General features: G+C 39.8%; 1 protein-coding gene across 1 annotated transcript in view; it reads right to left on the bottom strand.

Moving 5' to 3' along the window:
- Window positions 1-23,904, bottom strand: part of LYPD6 (LY6/PLAUR domain containing 6) — a 123,241-nt gene that overhangs the window by 82,698 nt on the left and 16,639 nt on the right. The window lies entirely within an intron of this gene.

The following is a 23,904-nucleotide window of genomic DNA, read 5'->3' as shown; positions in this document are numbered from 1 at the left end:
CCCAGTCCTGGCTGCAACTCTGTGTCAGTCCCCTGGTGCATGGAATAACGAAGTTTTTGTTAACAAAGACATTCAGTATATTCAAGGAGTGAGAAAAGAACCTGGTGTTTTGTAGAGTGTGAATGATTCCGGGTATAAGGACCTGGACTTATTCTGGGCAGCTCATCCTCTTTTCCACAGTCCAAATTACCTACATTATACCCCTCCTGTCCTCCTACTTTGGCAAGAGGTGTGGCCCCCTCCTTGTCCGGGTTCAACACTCCATCTATATCCTCTCTCACTTCCGCAGGAACTCCATTCCTCAATAATGCTCTCTTTCAGCTGTATCTTCTCAATCCCGATTTGATGACTTTTACCTCTTCCACCACGGGTAAGTATATTTATACCTGTGCCATCTAAATAAAAACCAACCGACCAACAGAAAATTTCCCTCTTATTTTCACAAATTTAGCTTCTCAGTGTCATTAAGTCACCGTCTTCACTCTTCCTCAGTTCCACCTCTCTGTGGGGTCAATGACATCAAACACTGTGGACCACTTCTCCTTGAAGCCCTCTCCTTGTCTGGCCCTCCTGCACCCATACTCTCCTAGTTTCTTTGGGGCAGTTCACCATGCATACCCCTAACCACACCGCTGCTTCTCTAGAGGCTGACCCCAGCAGGAGTGGGCCTTTGTTAGCAATATTTTTACTATATGGCATCACAGGTACCTTCCCCAGACAGGAGGAGAAACTAGGTTAACCTTCCCACAAAAATGGCACTGAGAGGAGGGGCAGCCTGTCAGATTGGCCATCTCATCAGGGGAGGTTTAACCTTGGGAGCTATGGGTTTGTCATGTGCACAGAGCAGCAGAGGAAGATGGTGTTAAATAGAAAAAAGAAACACCATTGCTGAAATATCAGAAACTAAGAGTGATAGAGTCTCACTGGGCTCCTTATGACTCTATGGTCCCTAGTTTCACATCCCTGAGTGCCTCAGATAATTCATTCAGCCTTCTAATAAATTCTAAATATATATATATATATATATATATATATATATATATATATATATATTTTTTTTTTTTTTTTTTTTTTTTTTTTTTTTTTTTGCCTGAGCTAGGTTGTGTTGGTTTCTGTGGCTGGCAACCTTAAGAACTTTCATTACCACACAACTTAGTGCTCCTCCTCTCTTATAATTTCGCCTTCCCTTTAATGGTAGGTGTCACTCTATCCATCTCTTAGCTCTCTTCTGAGTCTGTACACTCTCTCCTGGTGATCATCTCCACACACTCAGCTTGAACTGCCACCTCTAGGCAAATAATTCTGAATGAAATCTGTCACCCAGCCAGACCTCTTTTTCTGAACTCCTGACCTACAGACCCTGGAACATACTCATTTCTGGGGAATGTCCCACAAGCCCCTTACAATGAATAATTACAAAACTGAGCACAAATTTATTGCTTTTCTCAATTTTTCTAGACTGATGAATCACCTCTACCATCCACCCAGTCACCTCAGTCAGCAAGGGGAGGCAAGCTTCACTTCTCCCTCTGCTTCACCCTCTATAATCGATTTAATCCCTGTATCTTAATAATTCTGCATCCTTAGTATTTCTCCAATATATACATCCTCTGTCTCTATTCTGACTTCACTGTATTTTAGAGCCCCATCACTTCATTCTATTTGGCCTTCCTATCTCCTCATACCCCCTTATCCTTCTCTATTTCTAAAACACAAACCTGTTTGGTTTATCCCCTGATTCCTTCGAGGTAAGGGCCAAACTCCGTAGACTAACATCCAAGAATCCTCATGATTATCTGACTCCTGCCTCCCTTGACAGCCACACCTTTTATCACTTTCCAGTGGACCCCTACACTCAGTCTACACTGAAGAACTTGCAGTTTCATGAAGTGCCAAACTTCCCACTCTGTTGGTGTATGGCTTTCTAAACAGCCTTCAGCTAAAGAGTAATGTCAGTTTCGTGTGTGTACCACTAGCTGGACGTATATGCCAGGTTCATCTGTAAATTCTACAACCCACCTCCCTGCCCCAACAGCCAGAGGTAAGGTCATCTCAGTTAGTTTGCCCATTAACAGCATTTCAGAGCCCCAAGATGAAAACACACAACTGTAGGACACACAACTGAGCCTTCACACCCAATGCCCCTGCCCTGCAAAGCCTGTCCACGTGTCTTCAAAGCCTAACTCAACTAATTCAGTTCAGCATCACCTCTTTCAGGAAGCCTTCCTTGAACGTTGCTTAATACCCACCCACCTGCACCTTGGGATTAGGTTTACAGCCTCTGTGCTCCCACTGCATAATGGTGTCCCTGCTGCATAACTTTTCCATAGGCCTTTGATGCCATCGAGTCATAGTCCACTTTATCTGTGACTTATCCACAACACTGGAAGTTCCTTAAGGGAAGAGACAATGTCTTTCACATATCTGTATTCACAGTGCCTGCCATTCAAGACACGCTTCCTGGATATCTTGTCCTAGAGCATCCAGCTGGGAATTAATGAGAGACAAAAACTGAGAATCTCTAGAACTAGAATACATTGTCCTCTTTCTGTTACAGCTTTGAAGATAAGAAGGAAAAGATGAGGGTGTGTTTTCTGCCATTGTTTTTGATAGAGCTATGGGGCTTTTTCTTTCTCTTCCTTGGGATATCTCAAGGGGGTGGTTTTCTACATACATGTATTTAAAGAGTGGTCTTGTCATACATGCACAGTGCTGGCCCAGGGCTGCAGAAAGTGCTGACCACCACTTAGCAAAGACTCTGTAAATATTCTAACTCAGAATGTACAAGGTCCCTTCCCTCAAGAAAGGGAACCCAAGGTCTTAAAGCCTTGTTAGAATGGAGCCAGGTATCTCTTCGGCATAGAATCCTAAGGTGGTCACATCTGGTATTAATGCCCTGTGTAACCTCTTTCCCATTAGTGTGGGAAGACCTGGTGGTATGTTTCTAACCAACAAAATATGACAAGGTGTTGGGATGTCTGCTTAGCAAACTGTATCTCTTGCTGGCTTTGATGAAGCAAGTTGCAGAGTTGGGGAGGCCCATGTAATAAGGAACTGAAGGTGGCCTCCAAAGCAGGTAGGAACTGAGGTTCTCAGTCGAAATGTCTTCAAAAAACTGAATTAGGCCACAACCATGTGAGCTTAGAAGTGAATCTCTCCCCAGTTGAGCCTTCTGATAAGATGCCAGCCCCAGTGAACAATTGATTACAGCCTTGTAAGAGACCCTGAAACCCATCCAAGCCATATCCCACAAAAAATGTTTTAAGCCACACACTTGTGGCAATTGGTTACACAATGAAGGGTAACTATTATAATCTTCTTTACCCCTATTGAAGTCTAGCTACCTGGAAAAAATTTTTTCCATTTTTCAGCAGGTTGAATAGAAAGCTGTCAGCAAATAAATGTTTCACTAAAATTCAAATCCCCTCTAAAAACAAACATCAGCATTCTAAAAGTTGAGGCTACAAGAATCCATACAAAATGAAGGAGTGGGGGAGGAACCAAGGTTAAAACTTGTACAGGGGCTCTGGAGAAAACTGCAGGCTCCATTGGTTTATTTAACTTTTAAATCTTATTAAATTTGCTAGATGCATGTTAGCATTCATGGTTCATTTACTTTTATTCTGACTTCTATAAATAGGTACTCTATGAGCCCTGATAAATGACTTAAAATCTTGTTTGACTTCAATAAAGAAATTAGCATGTTAATCTTAAAAATTCTACCCATAGAAATGAAGGAAAGCCTCCTTTTCCACCTTCCTTTACTCCCTGCAAGTACACCTCCCTAATTCCTGGGCCCCTCCCTGCCATCCTTGTTCTTTTCTTTGGCTCTACATGCATAAAATCTGGCATCCTCTCAAATTGCTTCGTTCTGGCTCTCCTGCAAAAACAAACAGAAGCTACCTGGGGCCCCTGATTCCTGCTCATTTACATTCTTTCTGTGCCAAGGGTCAGAGGATGTCGGAGTTGGTGGCAGCCAGTCAAGCCCAGCATGGGACAGCACTTATCTACCAATGCAGTGTTTCTCTATCTCTCAACAAGCCAGCATTCATTTCTCTACAATTATAAACGGAAACATGTAACTGCCACATGTCTGATACTAGTAAATCTAAAAGTTCAGTCCAGAGTTGTAACAGACAGGAGCCCATACAAAGCTCATTAAAATAAAGCAGGCAGTGGGTGTAGGAGAAAGACATAATGTATACGACCTATACAGTACATGGAAAACAAAAGCAAGTTGGAAATTCCCAGAGATTCAATTACACAGAATGCATATTTAAATTATTAGCAATTCACATTAAAGTACTGATTCTTTGTGAGTAGCTATTGTTGTATGGCTTTCTAAACAGCCTTCAGCTAAAGAGTAATGTCAGTTTCGTGTGTGTACCACTAGCTAGACGTATTTGCCAATTTCATCTGTAAGTTCTACAACCCACCTCCCTGCCCCAACAGCCAGGTGTAAGGTCATCTCAGTTAGTTTGCCCATTAACAGCATTTCAGAGCCCCAAGATGAAAATTGGTTTTTAGGACACACACAAAAAAATCTTATACAGACCACCAGTTTGTGACTCTCCAAAGCTCATTGTACTTGACAATATCTTATTCCTCAGTATTTAATTTCTCTCATTAGGAAGAATTTAAATTAAATTATTTTTTTTCCTCGGGGAGGAAGAGATAATGAAAAAAGTTGAGAAACACTATTCTAGGTGCTTAGAATTCTAGATGAGCCTATAGAGAAGAAAATGAAGATAAGAAAGGCACAGTAAAACCTGCAGACACTAAATGAAATAGCCTAATAGCAATCTAAGAACCAGATGCATTTGTATATTATAATAGGAGCAGAATTAGAGAAATCCCAAAGACAGGTTATGACACAGAATTAGAAACTCTGACCTTGAAGTCAGAAGAGCCGATCTGAGTCAGTTCCTAATACATGATTACTAGTTGTGCAACCTTAGAGAAAAGTTATGTATTATTTTCTTTTTCCTTTTCTGTAAAAAGAATGAAAATGTCATTTTTACAAGGTTATTGCAATAGTTAAATGAGATAACATTAGTGAAGAATTTTGCCAACAAGAGCATGTGGGTCAGTTAAAAGGTAGCACCATGAGCACAATTACTTGAACCTTGGAAACCACTGCATGGGCACAGGAGCACTTCAATAAGCCTATAGTTGGCACTACCGTGAACTGCTGCTTCAAGGTGGTGTTACACCGACAGGAAGGGTCTTCTCATTAGGAATACCACATCCTGGGGCACCGGCGTGGCTCAGTTGCATAAGCGTCTCCCTCTTGATTTCAGCTCAGGTCATGATCTCACAGTCTGTGGGTTCAAGCCCTACATCAGGCTCTGTGCTGACAGCGCAGAGCCTGCTTGGGAATCTGTCTCTCTCTCTCTCTCTCTCTCTGCCCCTCTCCCACTTGCTCTCTATCTCTCAAAATAAAGAAACATTAAAAAAAAAAAAAAAAGAATACCACATCCTATGTTAAAAAAAAAACAAAAAACCAGGAATGACCTAATGCAATTGATCTACTCTATTCCAAGGGAACAGTGAGAGATACTCAGACCACAGAGAAGTGGTGTGAGAGAAAACTTCCTTTCTTATCTTTCTCCCATCAACTTGGGCTACCTTTCGAATCACCTGGTTGTTTTTATAAACTTTTGAAAAATACCTGAACCTGGAAGATTATGAGAACTCCATAAATATTTATGGAATAAGTGAGCACAGACAAGGTTGCAAGGCAGGAAGTATTCTCATATATGGTCCTGGGAGTAGAAATTAACACAGTCTTTAGAGAAAGCAGTCTGCTAATATGTATCAACATTTTTTGTTTGGTTTGGTTTTTAATTTTGTTTTTGTTTTAAGTTCATACCCCTGGCCAGCTAAGAACCCATCCCAAGGAAATGATCAAAAAGAGAAACAATAATGTATCCATAAAGATTCCTATCACAGTATCATTTTATGTTTGGATGTAGCTTGACTTGCATGGAGCATGCATAAAACACTTGTGCTGTATGGACTCCATGTTATGGGTGCGGATATCTGACAGGTAAACAAAAGAAACAGTAAATCAAAACAAGGTCCTACAAAAAGTCAGGTATCATCTTAACCAAAGCCAGCAGCCCTGAAGCTTATTAATATTTCAAAAAGTTGAGAACCTGCCAATCAGTCCAGGTCTGGTCATGTCAGATCTTAGCCTCCCATCATCCCGGTGATCTCAACTAATCTCAAAATCAAAACGGCAGACAATTAGCAATTAAAGCATCTTAAACGAACAAGTAATGTTGCAGGCTAAGGCAGAACAGGGAGAAAGAGAATAAAATTCACCTCACTGGCTTTCTTTTCAAACTCCCAATCTTCCTGAGTCAGGACTCCCCAGGATTTGCAACTCATCACCAGACTAAGTTTCTCCACAACAAACAACAAGCATTCTCAAGGGACTAATTGTTCTCTTATCTCCAAAAACCCTACTGAAAAGGTGCTGAACTCACTGCAAGTCTTCTATAAGCCCTACCTTCTTGGGGGCTATGAGATACAAATATTCTCTCAAGAGTGCAATAAGAAAGATTCATTTAAAAAGGGCAAAAAATTAAGTTCTGTGCAGAAGACTAAATTGTAGCTCTGATTTTTAGTGTCAATGATCTAAAACATAAGATTGATAACCAAGAGGGCAAAAGAGCATTTTTATCAAATGCATGTATCAACGATTGCGGAGCGCCTACTTCTCAAATGAGTCAGACATCCTAGCTATCAGGTGCCCCTGATAGAGAGGAATCTGTGGATGATATGCAAGCAACCAAATGTATACTGAAATAAAAAAGCATGTGTGCAATATCTGATACTTCTCAAGGCACTTTCACTCATGATTTATCATTTGATCCTTGCATTAACCCTGGGAGGTAAGCAGAAAAAGAAAGATTTGACGAAGATAGGCACACAGATCTAAGTTAGCTAACTTGCCCACATTTGCAGAACCAACTGATTACTGGAGGCATCAATACTCTTATCTAGCTCTTTCCGTTTTCTTCATGCCGTAGCACATTGGGCAGCACAAAGAAATGCTATACATGTGAAATAAGTAGATGATCACACAAGACAGGCGTAACCAAGACCCAGGAGCCAGGCTGCTCACTTCAAGTCCCAGTGCTACCAACTGTGGGAGTATGATTTGAGGTCATTTATTTAAAACACTCTGTGCATCAATTTGCTTACCTGTGAGGCAGGAATAATAATAGCACTCAGCCATTTGGGTGATTAGAAGGATCATGTATAAAGTGCTGTAGTGACTGACATATAGCAAAAGGCTCAATAAATATTAACTACCATAGTAATGAGCAGCACTGACTGAGGATCAAGAAAGATTCTCTGCTTAACCCAGATGCGACGCAAACATACCGAGTCTTTCTTCGTGTCAGGTGTGAGTTACGTGCTGTATTAGTTTCCTGTTGCTGCTGTAACAAACCATAAATTCAGTAACTTAGAATAACATTACTTTATTATTTCATAGTTCTGAGGGTCAGAAGTCTGAAATGGGTCTTGCTGGGCTAAAATCAAGTGTCAGCAGAGCCGTGTGCCTATTGGATGCTCCATGAGAAAATCTATTTCCTTCTCTTTTCTAGCATCTAGTGGCCACATGCATTCTTTAGCTGGTGACCCCTTTCTCCATCTCCAAGCATATCATTCCAATCTCCGTTTCTATAGATTATCTCCTCCTGCCCCCTGCTTCCTTCACCATGTTTTCTGCCCCCTGCCCCTGCCCATTCTGCCTCCCTCTTAAAGGACCCTGGTGACTGCATTGGGCTCATGAGGATAATCTGAATAATCATCCTCTCAGAATCCATAACTTAATCACAGCTACAAAACCCCTTTTGTCATTTAAGGTAACATTCGCAGGTTCTAGAGTTTAGGATGTGGCCATCTTTGGGGGTCCATTATTCAGTCTACCACAGGTGCCAAGGATACAGAAATGAATTTGATGTAACTGCTGAGTTCAAGACGTTCACAGACTATTGAATAAAATACGTATTTTTTTTTTAAAAAAGAAAACTAACTCTAGTGTACATCAGACTCCATCACTCAGCGGTATTAGAGAAGTATAAACAAAGTACCCTGGGGTAACAGAGGAAAGATCCATTTATGTCAACCAAGAAAGGAAAAAAGGCCTCATGAATAACATGATACATGCAGAGAACCGGTCATTGGAATGTGTTTAAACTTGTCGTGATGAAGGTAATTCCAGGAAAACACATGGAAAAGTCAGGAATATTGAATAAGCAACTGTTATCACAGCCAGGGAGACAAAGGAAGGAGCAAATGGGAGAAGGAAAATGTTGAAGAGGGACATGAAGGCTAGATCATGAAGAACCACCGCAAGGGTGGGGGACTTTACAGAATGAAAAGCCATTGAAGGCTGCTGAACCCGTCATTCAGATTGATATTTTACAAAGAAAACTCCAGAGGCAGAAAGCAGAACTCAATTTAAGAGCTACTTCAATAGCGCACAGAAAAAGGGAAGAAGGACTAAATTAAGAAATACAGGAAATGAAGGCAAAGATGGATTTGAGACACATTCCCAAAGTGAAATCAATAGGACCAAGTGACTAAGTGAATACAAGTGGGAGACAAGAGTGATGCTGAATGTCTAGCTCTGGCAACTGGTGGATGCTGATGTCACTAAGTGACGCAGAGAACAGAGAATAGGGGTCAGCTTCAGACATGCTGATTAGAACCCTTAAAGGTGCTAACTCTGTTTAGCAAAAAGGAAAAGCGTACAAAAATGACATCTATGTGTCTGAGAATCTAAATAGAACAAATATTTGGCATCAGCGGACCCCGGCTCTGGTACTTTTCTGACATTTATTTAGCTTTGTGACTGTTGGACAAGTTGCTTAACCCCTCAGGGCCTTGGTTTCCCCATTTGTGAAGTAAGAAGTTGGGGGTGTTAGATAATCATTCAATTCCCTTCTCATTCTAACATCACATTGGTCTAATACCTGAGTCATTATTTCCTTCTCGGTTTCAATCACTTCTTCCAGCCTCTAACAGAAAATCTGATGGGTCCTAATTTTCAAACAAAAGGGGTAGAGCTAGAAAGGTAAAGACAAAGGCACTAACAATCACTGCAAGCCTACTATGCACCAGGCACCATTGCTGCCCTGCTCTCCTCCAGTCGCTTGTCCCACTTGGCCCAGACACCCCTGTGGGGGTCCTAGAAATGACCAACAATTTTTATTTCTTTATAATCAATAATTCAAGAACATAACAAAGGAATACTGGAGGTGTTTTTGAAATATAATATATACACCAAGGGGATGGAGAATGAACCATGCACACAATACAAGTGGCAAAAATTGCTTGATTATTTTTTTTAAATTCTACTTATTCTGCCATCATGTCAAAAAAATAGAAATTGAACTATCACCACCTTAAATTTCATGTTGCCGTGGGATTATAATTTGTAATACTAAAACAGTGGGACATTTATTTTTGTTCCATCTGTGCTGAAGCAGCTACAGGTCTCCCCTTCAGGGATGTATTTATGGCCATATCAGTCAATAAGCCCAGAGAAACAGCTCTCAGGGAATATAATCACCACTAACGGCAGAAATAAAATAAGCATGTTAACATGTGCTTGGTGAGATTCTTATAAACGTGTTCACCTATGCAGCCACCCAGAAGGACACTAAATTGAACCCTAAAAAAGAATGTCAGGTAACTATGTCCAAATCCTCCCTTAATCCTAGGAGACAATGCCTTTTCCAGCAGAAAGTGCTTACTCAGTTTCAATTATAATGCAAACAACAGACTGTGATACAGGCACTTGAAGTTAAAGCTCATAAAGCCCTCTTTAGCAGGAGAAAAATCTAATTCAATGGTCAAATGCCAATCAGGGTGGGATAACTTGGCAGCAGCTGAAAACACAAGATTTCAAAATCAACTGCAACTCCGTTGGGAATGCCATTACTACTGAATGCCTGTCAGAGCACAACATGAGTGAGTTAGCACCATTAACGTGGGAAAAAAAGAATGACTCCTATTTCAGTGAACACAGATAGATTCCCAGTGAATTTTTATTTGTTTTCCTGAACAATAATTGACATACAATATTATATTAGCTTCATGTGTACAACATAGTGACTTGACATTTGCGTATATTGCAAATTGATCACCCCAACGTCTAATTGCCTACTCTCACCATACAGTAGGCAGTATTACTGGCTGTATTCCCCATGCTGTCCTTTATATTCCCATGACTTATTTATTTTATAAGTGGAAGTTTATAACTCTTAATCCCCTTCACTCATTTTGCCCTCCAATTTCCATTCCCTCTGGCAACCAATACTCTGTTCTCTGTATCTATGAGCCTGGATTTTGTTTGTTGTTGTTGTTGTTGTTGTGTTTTAGATTCAACTTATAAGTGAAATCATGTAGTATTTGTCTTTCTTTTACTTATTTCATTTAGCATAATACTCTCAAGATGCATCAAGAAGTGGCAAGAGGTGCCTGGGTGGCTCAGTCAGTTAAGCATCCGACTTTGGCTCAGGTCACGATCCATGGTTCACGGGTTCAAACTCTGCATCGCATTTTGCGGCGCTCAGAGCCTGGAGCCTGCTTGGTGGATTCTGTCTCCCTCTCTCTCTCTCTGCCCCTCCCTGGCTCTTACTCTGTCTTCTCTCTCTCAAAAATAAATAAAATATTTTAAAAAATTTATTAAATGGCAAGGTTTCATTCTTTTTATGGCCAAGTATTCCAGTGTATATACATACCACAACTTTATCCATTCATCTATTGATGCACACTAAGGTTGTTTCCATATCTCAGTTATTGTAAATAATGCTGCAATGAACATAGGGGTGCATATATCTTTTCAAGTTAGTATTTTCATTTTCTTCAGATAGAAACCCAGTAGTGGGATTGCTACATAGTATGTTAGTTCTATTTTTAATTTTTTGAGGGACCTCCATACTGTTTTCCATAGTGGTTGCATTTTTGTATATGGTGTAAGACACTGGTCCAGTGTAATTCTTTTGCATTTAGCTATCCAGTTTTCCCAACATCATTTACCAAAGAAACTGTCCTTTCCCCATTGTATATTTTTACCTCCTTTGTTGTAAATTAATGGACTATACACATGTGGGTTTATTACTGTGGTCCCTTCTGTTCCATTGATATGCATGTCTGTTTTTATGTTAAAACCATATTGTTTTGAATACGATAGCTTTGTAATTTAATTTGAAATCAGGGCATGTGATACCTCCAGCTTTGTTCTTCTTTCTTAAGATTGCTTTTGCTAGTCAAGATTTCTATGGTTCCATAATCCTAAATTTTAGGATTGTTTGTTCTAGTTCTGTGAAAAATGCCATTGAAATTTTGACAGGGATTGCACTGAATCTCCAGATTGCTTTGGGTAGTATGGACATTTAGACGATATTAATTCTTCCAATCTAGAAGCACAAAATATCTTCCCATTTCTTTGCGTCTTTTTCCATTTCTTTCATTAATGTCTTACAGTTTTCTGTGTATAAGTCTTTCACCTCCTTGGTTAAATTTATTCCTAGGTATTTTATTCTTTTTGTTGCAAGTGTAAGTGGGATTGTTTTCTTAATTTCTCTTTCTCATAATTTATTATTAGCATATAGAAACACAAATTTTTGTATATTGATTTTGTATCTTGCAATTCTACTGCATTCCTTTATTAGTTCTAATAGGGTTTTTTAAAAGAAATCTTTAAGGTTTTCTATATATAATATCATGTCATCTGCATAGAGTATCCATTTTACTTCTTTTCCAATTTGGATGCTTTTTATTGCTTTTTTTTCCCCTTAATTGCTGTGGCTAGAACTTCCAGTAATATGCTGAATAAAAGTGGGGAGAGTGCACATCCTTGTTTTGTTCCTGATCTTAGAGGAAAAGCGTTCAGCTTTTCACTAATGAGCATGATGTTAGCTGTGGGCTTGAGGTTGTCATTTATGGCCATTATTATGTGAGGTACATTCTCTCTATATGTACTTGTTTGAATTTTTATCATAAATGGACACTGAATGTTGTCGAAAGCTTTTTCTGCATCTATTGAGATGATTGTATGATTTTTTTATTGTTTATTTTGTTAATGCAGTGTATCACACTGGTTGATTTGTGGATGTCAAACCATCCTTGCATACCTGGAATAAATCCCACCTGATTAGAGTGTGTGGTCTTCTTAATGCATTGTTGAATTCAGTTTGCTAATATTTTGTTGAGGATTTTTGCATCTATGTTCATCAGAGGAATTGGTCTATAATTTTCTTTTTTTGTGGTGTCCTTGTTTGGTTTTGGTATCAGAGTAATGCTGGCCTCATAAAATGAATTTGAAAGGATTCCTTCATCTATTTTCGGGAAGAATTTGAACAGGACTGGTATCAATTCTGCTTTGAATGTTTAGTAGAATTCACCAGTGAAACCATCTAGTGCTGGACTTTTGTTTGTTAGTAGGTTTTTGATTACTGATTTAATCTTCTTGCTTGCGATGGGTCTGTTCAGATTTTTTCTTTCTTCATGAATCAGTCTTGGTAGATTATATGTTTCTAGTAATTTATCCATTTCTTCTGTGCTGTCAAATTTGTTAGCATATAATTGTTCACTGTAGTCTCTTATGATCCTTTGTATTCCTGTGATATCAGTTGTAACTTCTCTTCATTTCTGATTTTATTTAGTTGAGTCCTCTTTTTTCTAGGTGAGACTAGCTAAAGTTTTGTTAATTTTGTTTATCTTTTCAAAGAAACTAGCTCTTCAGTTCATTGATCTTTTCTATTGTCTTTTCAGTCTATATTTCTTTATACTCTGATCTTTGTTATTCCGTCTTCTGCTAACTTTGGGCTTTTTTTTGTTCTTTTTCTAGCTCTTTGAGGTGTCAAATTAGGTTGTTTGAGTTTTTCTTCTTTCTTGATGTAGGCATTTATTCCTGTGAACCTCCTTTTTTAGAACTGTTTTTGCTGCATCCCATAAATTTTGGTATATTTCCATTTTTATTTGTCTCCAGATATTTTTTTTATTTCATCTTTATTTTCTTTGACCCACTGGTTGTTTACTGTCATGTTGTTTAATCTCCACATTTTTGTGGTTTTTACAGTTTTCTTCTTGTAACTGAGTTCTAGTTTCATACCACTGTGGTTAAAAAAAGATGCTTGATATGATTTCAATCTTCTTGAACTTATTGAAACTTGTTTTGTGGCCAAACATGTGATAACTCTCATGGAGAATGACCCATGTGCACGTGAGAAGAACATCTATTTTGCAGCTTTGGGGTGGAATATTTCATATAGATCTATTAAGCCCATCTGGTCTAACATATAATTTAGGCTGATGTTTCCTGTCTGCATGATCTATCCATTGATGTAAGCAGGGTGTTAAAGTTCCCTACTACTATGACATTGCTGTCAATTTCTCCTTTTAGGTCTATTAATAGTTGCTTGATATATTTTGGTACTTGTATGTTAGGTGCATAGATATTTATAAATGTCATGTATTGCTGGATTGATTCCTTTAGCGTTAGGTAACGCCCTTCTTTGTCTTTTGTTATGCCCTTCTTTTGTCTTTTTTTTTTAGTGTTTATTCATTTTTGAGAGAGAAAGACAGTGTACAAGTTGGGCAGGGGCAGAGAGAGAGAGAGGAAGACACAGAATCCGAAGCAGGCTCCAGACTGTGAGTCGTCAGCACAGAGCTTGATGTGGGGCTCGAATCCACAAACTGTGAGATCATGACCTGAGCTGAAGTCAAATGCTTAACTGACTGAGCCACCCAGGTGCCCCACAGTCTTTGTTTTAAAGTCTATTTTGTCTGATATGAGTAGAGCTACATCAAGTTTATTTTCATTTCAATTTGCATGCAATATCTTTCTCTGTCCCTTCATTTTCAGTCTGTATGTGTCCTTATTTCTGAAGTGAGTCTCTTTTAGGCAACATATAAACGAGTCTTGTTTTTTTATCCATTTAACCACTCTGTCTTTTGACTAGAGAATTTACTTCATTTACATTTAAAGTAATATTGATAGGTATGTACTTTTGCCATTTTATTGTTTTCTGGTTCTTTTATAGTTCCTCTCTCTTCCTTTCTCCTCTTTCTTTCCTTTGTGGTTCAATAATTTTCTTTAGTGTTATGTTTAGAAGTCTTTCTCATTTCTTTTGTGTATTTATTATAAGTTTTTGCTTTGTGGTTACCACGGGCTTCACATATAACATCCTTTGTATGTGACAGTCTATTTTAAGTTGATAGCAACTTAAATTTACATACATTACAAAACTCACTATTTTCAATCACTCACTCCATGTTTTGGTTTTGATGTCACATTTTACATTTTTAATTTTATGGATCCCTTAACTAATGATTATATTTTTAGTTTATTTTAGTACTTTTGTTTTTTGACCTTCATACTAGCTTTATAAGTGATTAATCCACTACCATTACTAAATATTTACCTATTCCAATTCGATTTTTATTTTCATACATTTTCTTGTCTTTAGTTATTGACATTTATTTTCAGCTTAAAGAAGTCCCTTCTTTTTAATTTTATTCATTTTTGAGAGAGAGAGAGACAGAGACAGAGCATGAGTGGGGGAGGGACAGAGAGAGAGGGAGACACAGAATCTGAAGCAGGGCCCAGGCTCTGAGCTGTCAGCACTGAGTTTGATGTGGAGCTTGAACTCACAGATCATGAGATCATGACCTGAGCTGAAGTTGGACACTTAACCGACTGAGCCACCCAGGCGCCCCTTAAAGAAGTCCCTTTAACATTTCTTGTAAGGCTGGTTTAGTGGTGATTAACTCCTTTAGCTCTTGCTTATCTGGAAAACTCTTTATCTCTCCTATCCTGAATGATAATCTTGCTGCGTAGAGTAGTCCTGGCTGGACGTTTTTTCCTTCCAGCATTTTAAATATGTCATGCCACTGCCTTCAGGCCCTCAAAGTTTCTGCTGAAAAATCTGCTGATAGCCTTATAGGAGTTTTTCCATTGTATATAAGTTTGGTTTCCTCTTGCTGCTTTTAAGATTCTCTCTTTAACATTTTAATTATAATGTGTTTCGGTATGGTAAAGGGTGCCTGGGTGGCTCAGTTGGGTAGGCATGTGACTCTTGATTTCAGCTCAGGTCATGATCTCATGGTTCGTGAGTTCAAGCCCCACATCAGGCTCTGTGCTGACAGTGCAGAGCCCGCTTGGGACTCACTCTCTCCCCCTCTCTCTGCCCCTCCCCCATTAGTTCTCTCTCTCTTTCTCTCAAAATAAATAAATAAACTTTAAAAAATTAAAAATAAAAAAAATAGTGTATCTTGGTAAGGATCTCTTTGGGTTTATCTTACTTGGAACTCTCTAGGATTCCCAAACCTGGGTATCTGTTTCCTTCCCTAGATTAGAGAACTTTTCAGCCATTATTTCTTCAAATGAGTTTTGTGTCCCCTTTACTCTCTCTTATCCTTCTAGGACCTATATAATGTGACTGTTATTCCATCTGGTGTTTTCCATAGGTCTCTTAAGGTATTTTCTTTTTTTTTTTTTTTCCTTAAGGTATTTTCATTTTTTTTTTTTTAATTCCTTTTTGCTGCTCTGTCTGGGTGAGTTCTGTTGCTTTGTCTTCCAGCTCACTGAACCGTTCTGCTTTTATCCCACTTACTTTTGAACCCCTCTAGTGTATTTTTCAGCCCAGTTATTATATTCTTCAGCTCTATTTGTTGAAGTTCTTACTGTGTTCATGCACTCTTCTCCCTAGTTTGGTAGGCATCTTTATTACTATTGTTTTGAACTCTTTATCAAGTGGATTACTTATCTTTGTTTCAGTAAGGTCTTTTCCTGAAGTTTTGTCTTGTTCTTTTCTTTATTCTTCTGTCTCTTCATTTTGCCTGATTCTCTGTTTGTTTCTAAGTATTACATGAAGCAGTTACCTCTCCCAGACTTGAAGGAGGGTCCTTGTGTATGTGAATAAACTATGAATACCAGAATACAATCCCCCTGGTCACCAGAGCCAGGTGCTGGAGGGCTGTCCCCTGTGAGGGCTGTGGATGCTCATCAGCTGTGGCAAGGCTGAGGTTGCAGCACAGGGGAGATGGTACACTTGCCCAGATGGCTGTGGCATTGGTACCCCATGGGCGGGGGGGGGGGGGGGGAGGGGGGTTGGCAGTATGTTCATTTGGCTTGTTGTGGCACAGCTGTAGTACAGGAGGATGAGGCTTCCCGGCCTGCACTAACAAGTTAGAAAGAGGCTGTCAAAATGGCACCCACCAATGCCAGTATTAGCAAAGTTGAATAAGATTGCAGAAAGTGGCACCTGCCAGCACTTCCATCCCTGGACAGAGTCCCAACAGTTTCCTGCCCTCCAGTAGTTACTTTAAGATTAGTAAGGGGTCTCCTTCACATATGGTCTAGGTGCTTTTCAAACTTCTGCTTTTGTACTAGGTCCCAGCGTGAGTGAGTCTGTGTGTCATCCCCTTAAGGGTGGCTTCTCCATCCCCTACAGTTTTACAGTTTTCCTAGAGATAATCCCCATTGGTTTTATGATTTGGAGGCTGGCCTCTCCAGTGCAGGGCCCAAGAGTTGGGGTGCCTGATGCAGGGCACAAATCACTCACTCCTCAGGAAAAGGTTCATATTGTTGAGATCCCTCCTGGTTGTGTGCTGCTACACCTGGGTTGGGGTTTTTGGCAAAAACCCATTTCTACCTCTCCTACTCATCTGGATACGGTCTCAATATAGCCCTTTTATCCTGTGTTGTGCAGGTGCTGTTCATCTAGTTTTCAGAAATTTTTTAGGGGAAATTATCCCTATATGTAGCTATAGATCTGTTGTGTCCATGGGAAGAAGTGAGTTCATAATCTCCCTACATTGACATCTTGAACCACCTTCAGAATCCCAGTAAATTTTTGAAGAGTTACATGTTAAATTGGTTTGGAAAGCTTTCTTAGCCTAAAAAGTATGTGCAAACAAACTTGGATAACGAAGACAAATTAGAAAATAAGAAAAATCACAAGTGCATTTCTCCAACTATTACACATGTTATACATACATAAAGAATCAAATATCTCCTAAGGCAGTCATGAAATTTTGGACTCATGACTGATCCATTCATCCCAACAAAATATTTAGCCTTTAGAAAAGGGCATTATCTCCTGAGCCAAAAGAAGATTGTTAACTTCATCATTTGACCTTTTCATTTGCCTTCTCCCAAGCTGCCACTTCTCCCTGAATTATAAAAAGGAAAATGAGCATCATTGGGGCTCAAGGAAAAAGACCAGAAGAGACTTGCTCTACACCATTGACTCAGGAACTCTCCTCTCCATACATCTTGCCCCAAGTTATTTACCAAATCAGGAAAAGCAACATCATGCAAAGTAGAAGTGAGGGGGGAAAAAAGAAAGTATGTGGCAGAAGCCAGGTAATCACGTTTGGGAAGAGAGATATGATGTGTCCATAAGGAAGGAAAACATTTCACGTGTTTTCTCTAGTCTACACCGATTCTCCTTTTGCTGATACATAGGAAAAGGGCCACCAATGGCAAGTACATGTGGTTCTACCCCCAGCCACAGCCTGATTGGTCCAAGCTGATATCTGTCCCAGGTTGAGCCAATCAGCTCTCTTCCCCAGTACTGTTAGTCTGGGACCAGAGAGAGCATGAGTCAGTCCTATATGCAGTGGCATAAACTATTAGATGTATGCATCTTAGGAGGATTTGAAATCATCTTTCCCATCTTATCTGCACCTGGTCTACAGTATGAAAACATGAAACCAACAAGCTGGGAGATACCAAGAAATAAGGAAAGAGTATCAGATGCATTCAAGTCCCTGCTAGTGAGGTGCAGCTATAGCCCTGGTCTTCTAGCCATTTCACAGTCTGACTCTTCCTTCAGTTATTCTACACTTAATCACATAAGAGAGGGATGGCACAGTCCAGCACCATAAAAATTTACTCTTAGTTAAGTACACAGATCCAGTGTGCAAAGGCCAGTCCTTACAGAATACAAGGAGAATAAATTAGGTGTGAGAAAAAGATCAATTCTGCTCCACACATGAGATAACCTTTTAAAAACAAAATTTCTTAAGTTGATTTGACTTGGTTTTTTGCTGCTTATAAACAAGAAAATCTAAATACTTGATTTAAAAAAAAAGATGTGATGCCTAGGTACCTATGAATGTAATAGGGGACTTGGTTAGATGACTTGTTTGAGAAGCTAAGATCTCCATGACATTTGCCATCTGAGTGTGCACGAGTCCTTTGCCTTGCTGACACTGGAGCTCTTTGAAAACTGCCTGCTCACATACATGGATATATGTACATATGTGTGTACAGAGGTTAATGATGATCAGGCCTTTCCTCAGCAACAGAGGTTAAAACTAGTATGTCCTCTCCCTGGGTCAATGCAGTCTCAAGACAATGTGAGATTATTGTGGGGGAATAATAAAAACCACTTGGCAGCCCTCAGAGAAGTTTCGAAAGGTTACAATTTTCTACAACTATATGCAGACTTTGAGAAAGTATATAAAATGCTAATGTGACCAGCATCATACATGAAAGCATATAAAAGGTTTATGTGATAATGTTAATTAGAAAACCAGGTCTCATGCAAGCAATTATAACTGACACTTGGAGACAGATTTAATTTCTATCATATCAATTTAAACAATGCACCTGAGCAAAAGGTGATCTTCCCCAAAACTGTATGATGGTTAACTAACAAGTTTTGATATTTAGATATTGAACACTGAGATTCATGCTAGTTTTCTTGGTCATCTCCAGGTAGATTCTTCTACCAGTCTGAAATATTAAAAACATCTAAACTGACATTCAATATAACTTTGTAAAGAAGAAGCCATTTACCAGGAATAATTTTTGTCCTACAAGGAAAAATATATAGTTAATTTTACATAAAAGATTATAAAATAAATTTCAAGATAAAGTATATAATTTTATACAATATTTTAAAATAAAATATTAATTAATGTAGGTACTTTTATTTAAATAAATTCTAGTTCTCTTCACATCAGCATCTCAAAGGCCACTTCAAAACACAAGTAGGTGCCTACAGGTCCATGGCTCCTCAAGCTTCCCAAATGCCTAATTCTTGGGGCTCTGGAGCTCCAAAAGCAAACAAATCTGCACCTTGTGAGTAAGTGGAAGAGGCAAAAATTTCAGCTGGGCCTGCCATCTTATTAACCAATACGCCAAAGTTAGCTTCTTCTCCAGATTTGGCAGATCATTAATATCCCTGAGCCTCTGTTCAGGCTTGAAGCAGATTGGCTTTTTCATACAATGAAAGGTCAGCTTCTCTCCCAGCCTCCTTCTCTCCCAGCTTCCTTATATACCACAAAGTGGAGGGAGAAGGCAAGCACAACGACTGAAGTTGAGGGAATCACTTCATGTGTTTCCCAACAACATAGAGGCATTCCTTAATACAAACTGGACAAGGCCCAGAAAGAGCCAGCTGTAAGCCCACTAGTCTCTTGTTCCTTCAGGTGCTGATGTTCTGTGCCTCAAGTTTCAATGGCTCTGCCTTTTTCTCTTAAAATGATAAGAAGTTAGCTAATGTAGCTGAGATACCAGGAGCCACTCTCCACAGCCACCATTGTCACCGCTGCTTCCTCTTACCTGCCCTAAGCACCTGTGCAACCTGTCCATAGAAATGTTACACAAAGTGTGTGTGTGTGTGTGTGTGTGTGTGTGTGTGTGTGTGTGTGTGTGTGTGTGTAGGGGTTTGGAGAGTGGGGGGACAGGGAGGAAAGAAGCACGGCATCTTATGTTTGCATCTTTCCGATACCAGTCCCTATCCCTAGTTATAACTTTTCATGCCAGGCATCATGATAGAACTCCTTTGAAAACTAACAAAATACACCACTAAGGTGTGCTCAGTTTTCTGAGCAAAGCTTCAGCCCCCTGCATGGAAGGCAGAACCACCATGTCTGGTTCCTCATTAACCAGAGCTCATTATCACGGCCCCCCTGCTTTCACCATCATCTGACTGATGCCAGAAAGTTTTGATTTACAAGCTGGAGGGTCAGAGAAAAGAGCCTTGAAAAGGTTTCTTTTCTTTTTAATGAGCATATTTAGGTTGTTATGAGTCAAGTTCAAAATTCAAGTCACATATGAACAATTTTTATAGGAGAAGGAGTAACCTGATGTTCAAATTCATTTGCCTCCCATTTTGAAGTAATTCATCTTTAAAATTTCTGTGAAAATTCTACAGAGTTGCCCAGAAAATGGCACCAACCATCTGTAAGTAAAAACAAAAGCTCTCTATAGTATATATCACAGGTTCAAAGCACTTTGGCATCGGCAGATTGAACACGTTGTTAAAAGAATTTAACTGCAAGAAGAGCTACCATAATTACATAGCAGCTGGTCTAATGTTGACAAAACAACTTTTAAAGGCTTTCAGAAGCCTTAAAGGCTAATCAATTAAAAAGGCATGAATAGTAATGTGCATCCTCTCCTTAACACTGTGAGCTGCATCTCCCACAAATGCAGTGAGGTTTTCATTTTGGAACAATCATTTCTTATGTCCTACAATTAAGCCGAACACGTGAATAAATTCTAAGTTGTGTCTAGGTGAGACCATTATACTTAAAATAAAATAACTCCATAAAACTCAATTATAAACATTGAACTTAATGAGCATTTCCATACCAGCAAAGTTATTATCAAAATGCCAACAGCTCATGCCAGAATTTGTGCTTACTTTACCAAGAGCAGGCAGAGGAAGTGTTTTAGATTGTCGTCTACACTGGCCAAGGATATGCTGGAGGCATGAAGAATAAATGAACGGATGAATGGATGGATGTTGGGATGAGTCTGTACTCAGCATCCAAAGAACACTGACTTAATCCCTTTGGGATCAGCTGAGGGGTCATGTTGGAAGGCCTCCTCTGCCAGGACCAGCCAGTTTCCTTGAAGGTCCAGCTGGAAGTCCATCTCTCACGGGCACCTTCCACACGCTTCCCACAAGGCTTGTTTCTTTACCAAATCCCTCACCTTCAGAGAATTAGAAAGGATTTTATATATCACGGGATCCCATCCTTTTTAGGACCCAGCTAACTTTTCCTATAGAAGGCCAGATAGTAAATAATTCAGGCTTTGTGAGCCACAGAATGCCACCACACCACTCACCTCTACCATTGTAGCATGAAAGCAGCCTGCATGAGATTTACACAAATGGGCATGGCCAGGTTCTGATAAAACTACTTACAAGGGAAAGCAGGAAGCCAGACTTGGCCCACGGTCGGTAATTATCTGACCCCTGCTCTACCAACGTGAGTCGCCTTGTTCCCACTCAGGGTCCAGGGAGCCTCTTTCGGAACACCTCCAGGGAAGAAGGTCAATCCCCTCAAAGCGGCCTCTCCCACCTTCTGAAGCTTTCCCTTCTATCGACTGCAATGAATCTGTCCGCAACCTGCGGGCACTGTCACATCTGTGCACCCTGTCCTCTCCTAACTCATTCTCCCGCCCCAGTGTGCTCTGCACAGATAGGCCTTCAAAAATCCTTTCTATAATTAAAGAAAATACCACCAGTGTTGCCTTCTGGAGCCCCAGAGAGTAAGCCGAATACCTCTTCCACCAGACAGCCCTTCATGTATTTGAAGACAACTGTGGGATATGGCATTTTCTGTCTGCGCCGCTCATTTGGGATCTATCTCACAGCGCATTTGATTGTTAGTTTTCTTCTTCCATGTACACACTTTTTTCCTCCTCATTTAGATGGCAAGTGAAGCATAGTCCCTGGCACACAAGCTCCATTTAGTTTTACGAGACAGAGTGGCAGGATGACCACAGAAATATCAATCAACACATCTTTTTAAACGCCTTTCTCCACAATGGGGACCTCTTCCACTACGGGAGGTGGACAGCTCACCACAGCCGCTGGAAGGCTGCGAGTATGTCAAACGTCTTCAGATGTAAGAACTGATTTTTGAGAGGCAAAAGGCCTCCTTTCTCTGTCTTCTACCCCCCACCGGGATCCTGGAGTAAAATTTTAACGTGGCAGACTGCAGAACACCAATGTTCCAGCTGAGAATTCTGAGGCTGAGTCCGTTGTCCGTGCTGGTTGCACAGCTTCCTGAGGCCCCATCTTAGTCATGTTCATATCCTGTGCTATTTACCCCTCTCCTTAACAACCACTGCCCCAGAGCAACATGCCCACTGTTGGTATTTATGTGAAAGCACACTGTAGGACTTCAATAATGCACTCTCAAGTGCAAAAAGATTAATAAAAATCTTGAGTGCTCCTTATAAACGAGCAATCCTCCTCAGGGTAAGAAATTGGGTCCCTCACAGAAGTTTTCAAGGCACTGGTAAAATGAGTTTCTCACAATGTTACCTCTAACCTCTACTCCCCAGGCTAATTCTCTTTCACAATCGGTAGTAAAATATTCAAATAGGCTGTGTTTTAATATCTTAGTGAGAAAAGAGTCTTTAAAACCATTACAAATACTTCATTGCATTTAATGTCACTTTACCTTTTTATGTTCCTTCTCCCCACTCTTGTGAAGGACAGGAAGGACACATCTCACAAAGTCCTGTACTATATGCACTCTTTAGCAGTGACCCCAGGTGCAGAATCCCTGCGTGAAAGAAAGACCTGTTTATGGACACTCATAGAGGGGTAGAGACACCCCAGCAAGGGGAGCCTGGGCACCTCCCATTCCATCCTCCAGAAAGCCCAGGACAAACCATCGACTCTACTGTATTGGACAGTGGACGTTAGACACTTGTGGCCACCTAAATTTGAGTTAAATACAATTTAAAATATAGCTCCTTAACCGCATTAGCCACATTTCAAGTACTCAGTAGCCATATGTTGGCCAGTGCAGATGTAGAACATTTGTCACCACAGAAGAGACTAGAAAGTTCTACTAGACAGTGCTAGTGGGCCCAGTGGGCCTCTCAGTGATGGCCACTCTCCAGCCAACACCCGTGGGGCTTGACCAATAAGCTGTCAAGGCCAACTGGAGCTGCACTCTGTACTTTCTTAAAGCCCAAAGAAAAAAATAGGGTATGGAAATGTCATACCTGGTTATGCCAGACAATTAATACCACACTGGTTTAAAGGTATTCTTTAAATAAAGTGAAAAAAAAAAAGAAATCCATAATTTGCTCTTATCTCAGGGAGTTCTGCCAAAGTCCCCAGCCTTTGCAACTCCGTGAGAAACTTTTATACAGAATAAAAAAGCTGGATTCTCATCTGGATTCTAGTAAAAAGTAGGGGGAGAGGGAACAAGAGGCACAATTTCTCTGTTTTTCTGAACTCAGCATCCTTTGTATTATTTTATGAAGTTCATCTTTGCTCTAATCATCATTTTGCATGAAAAAAGAATGGGGCTTTTTGCCTTTAGAAAGTAGGACTCCCAAGTTCTAAAGAAAGCATTAAAATACTTCTGTGCCTTAGATTTATCATCAGGCAAGTAAAGTTGTTCAATAATCTGCATCTAGTTAGCACAGCATATAATTGTTTTTTTCAGATTACTAGAATCACCACCTCTCTAAAATCTAAGAACAAGAGAAAGTTGCTAATAAATTTTAAATTTACCACATAGTTACTTTGTAGAATGTAAAATTATGAGAGTAACTAAATTCAAATTTCAGGCTGCTTTCTGAAACATGAGATGACCCCCTGATAGTCTATAAAGTCTGTGGAACATCTGTTTTGATAACATATGTACTTAAAATTCCCCACATGTCAGTTTCAAGTTACTACAAAATATAAGGCGGCACCAGCTGCAAGGATAAGGAGGAAAAGCTGTTAGCAAAGTGCCAGGAAATGTTCAAGATTTTAATGGGACCAAGTCTCTTTACCATTTGCATATCATCATCCTAGGAAACAGACCAAACGAGAGACTAGAAATCCTACCTCTTCCACTTGTGAGAAAATTCCACCATGATCTTGCTATATTTTC

This window comes from Panthera tigris, chromosome C1, assembly GCF_018350195.1.
Source record: "Panthera tigris isolate Pti1 chromosome C1, P.tigris_Pti1_mat1.1, whole genome shotgun sequence".
Taxonomy (NCBI): Eukaryota; Metazoa; Chordata; class Mammalia; order Carnivora; family Felidae; genus Panthera; species Panthera tigris.
Note: the sequence above shows the minus strand (reverse complement) of the source record. Positions and strands in the feature narration are given on the sequence as shown.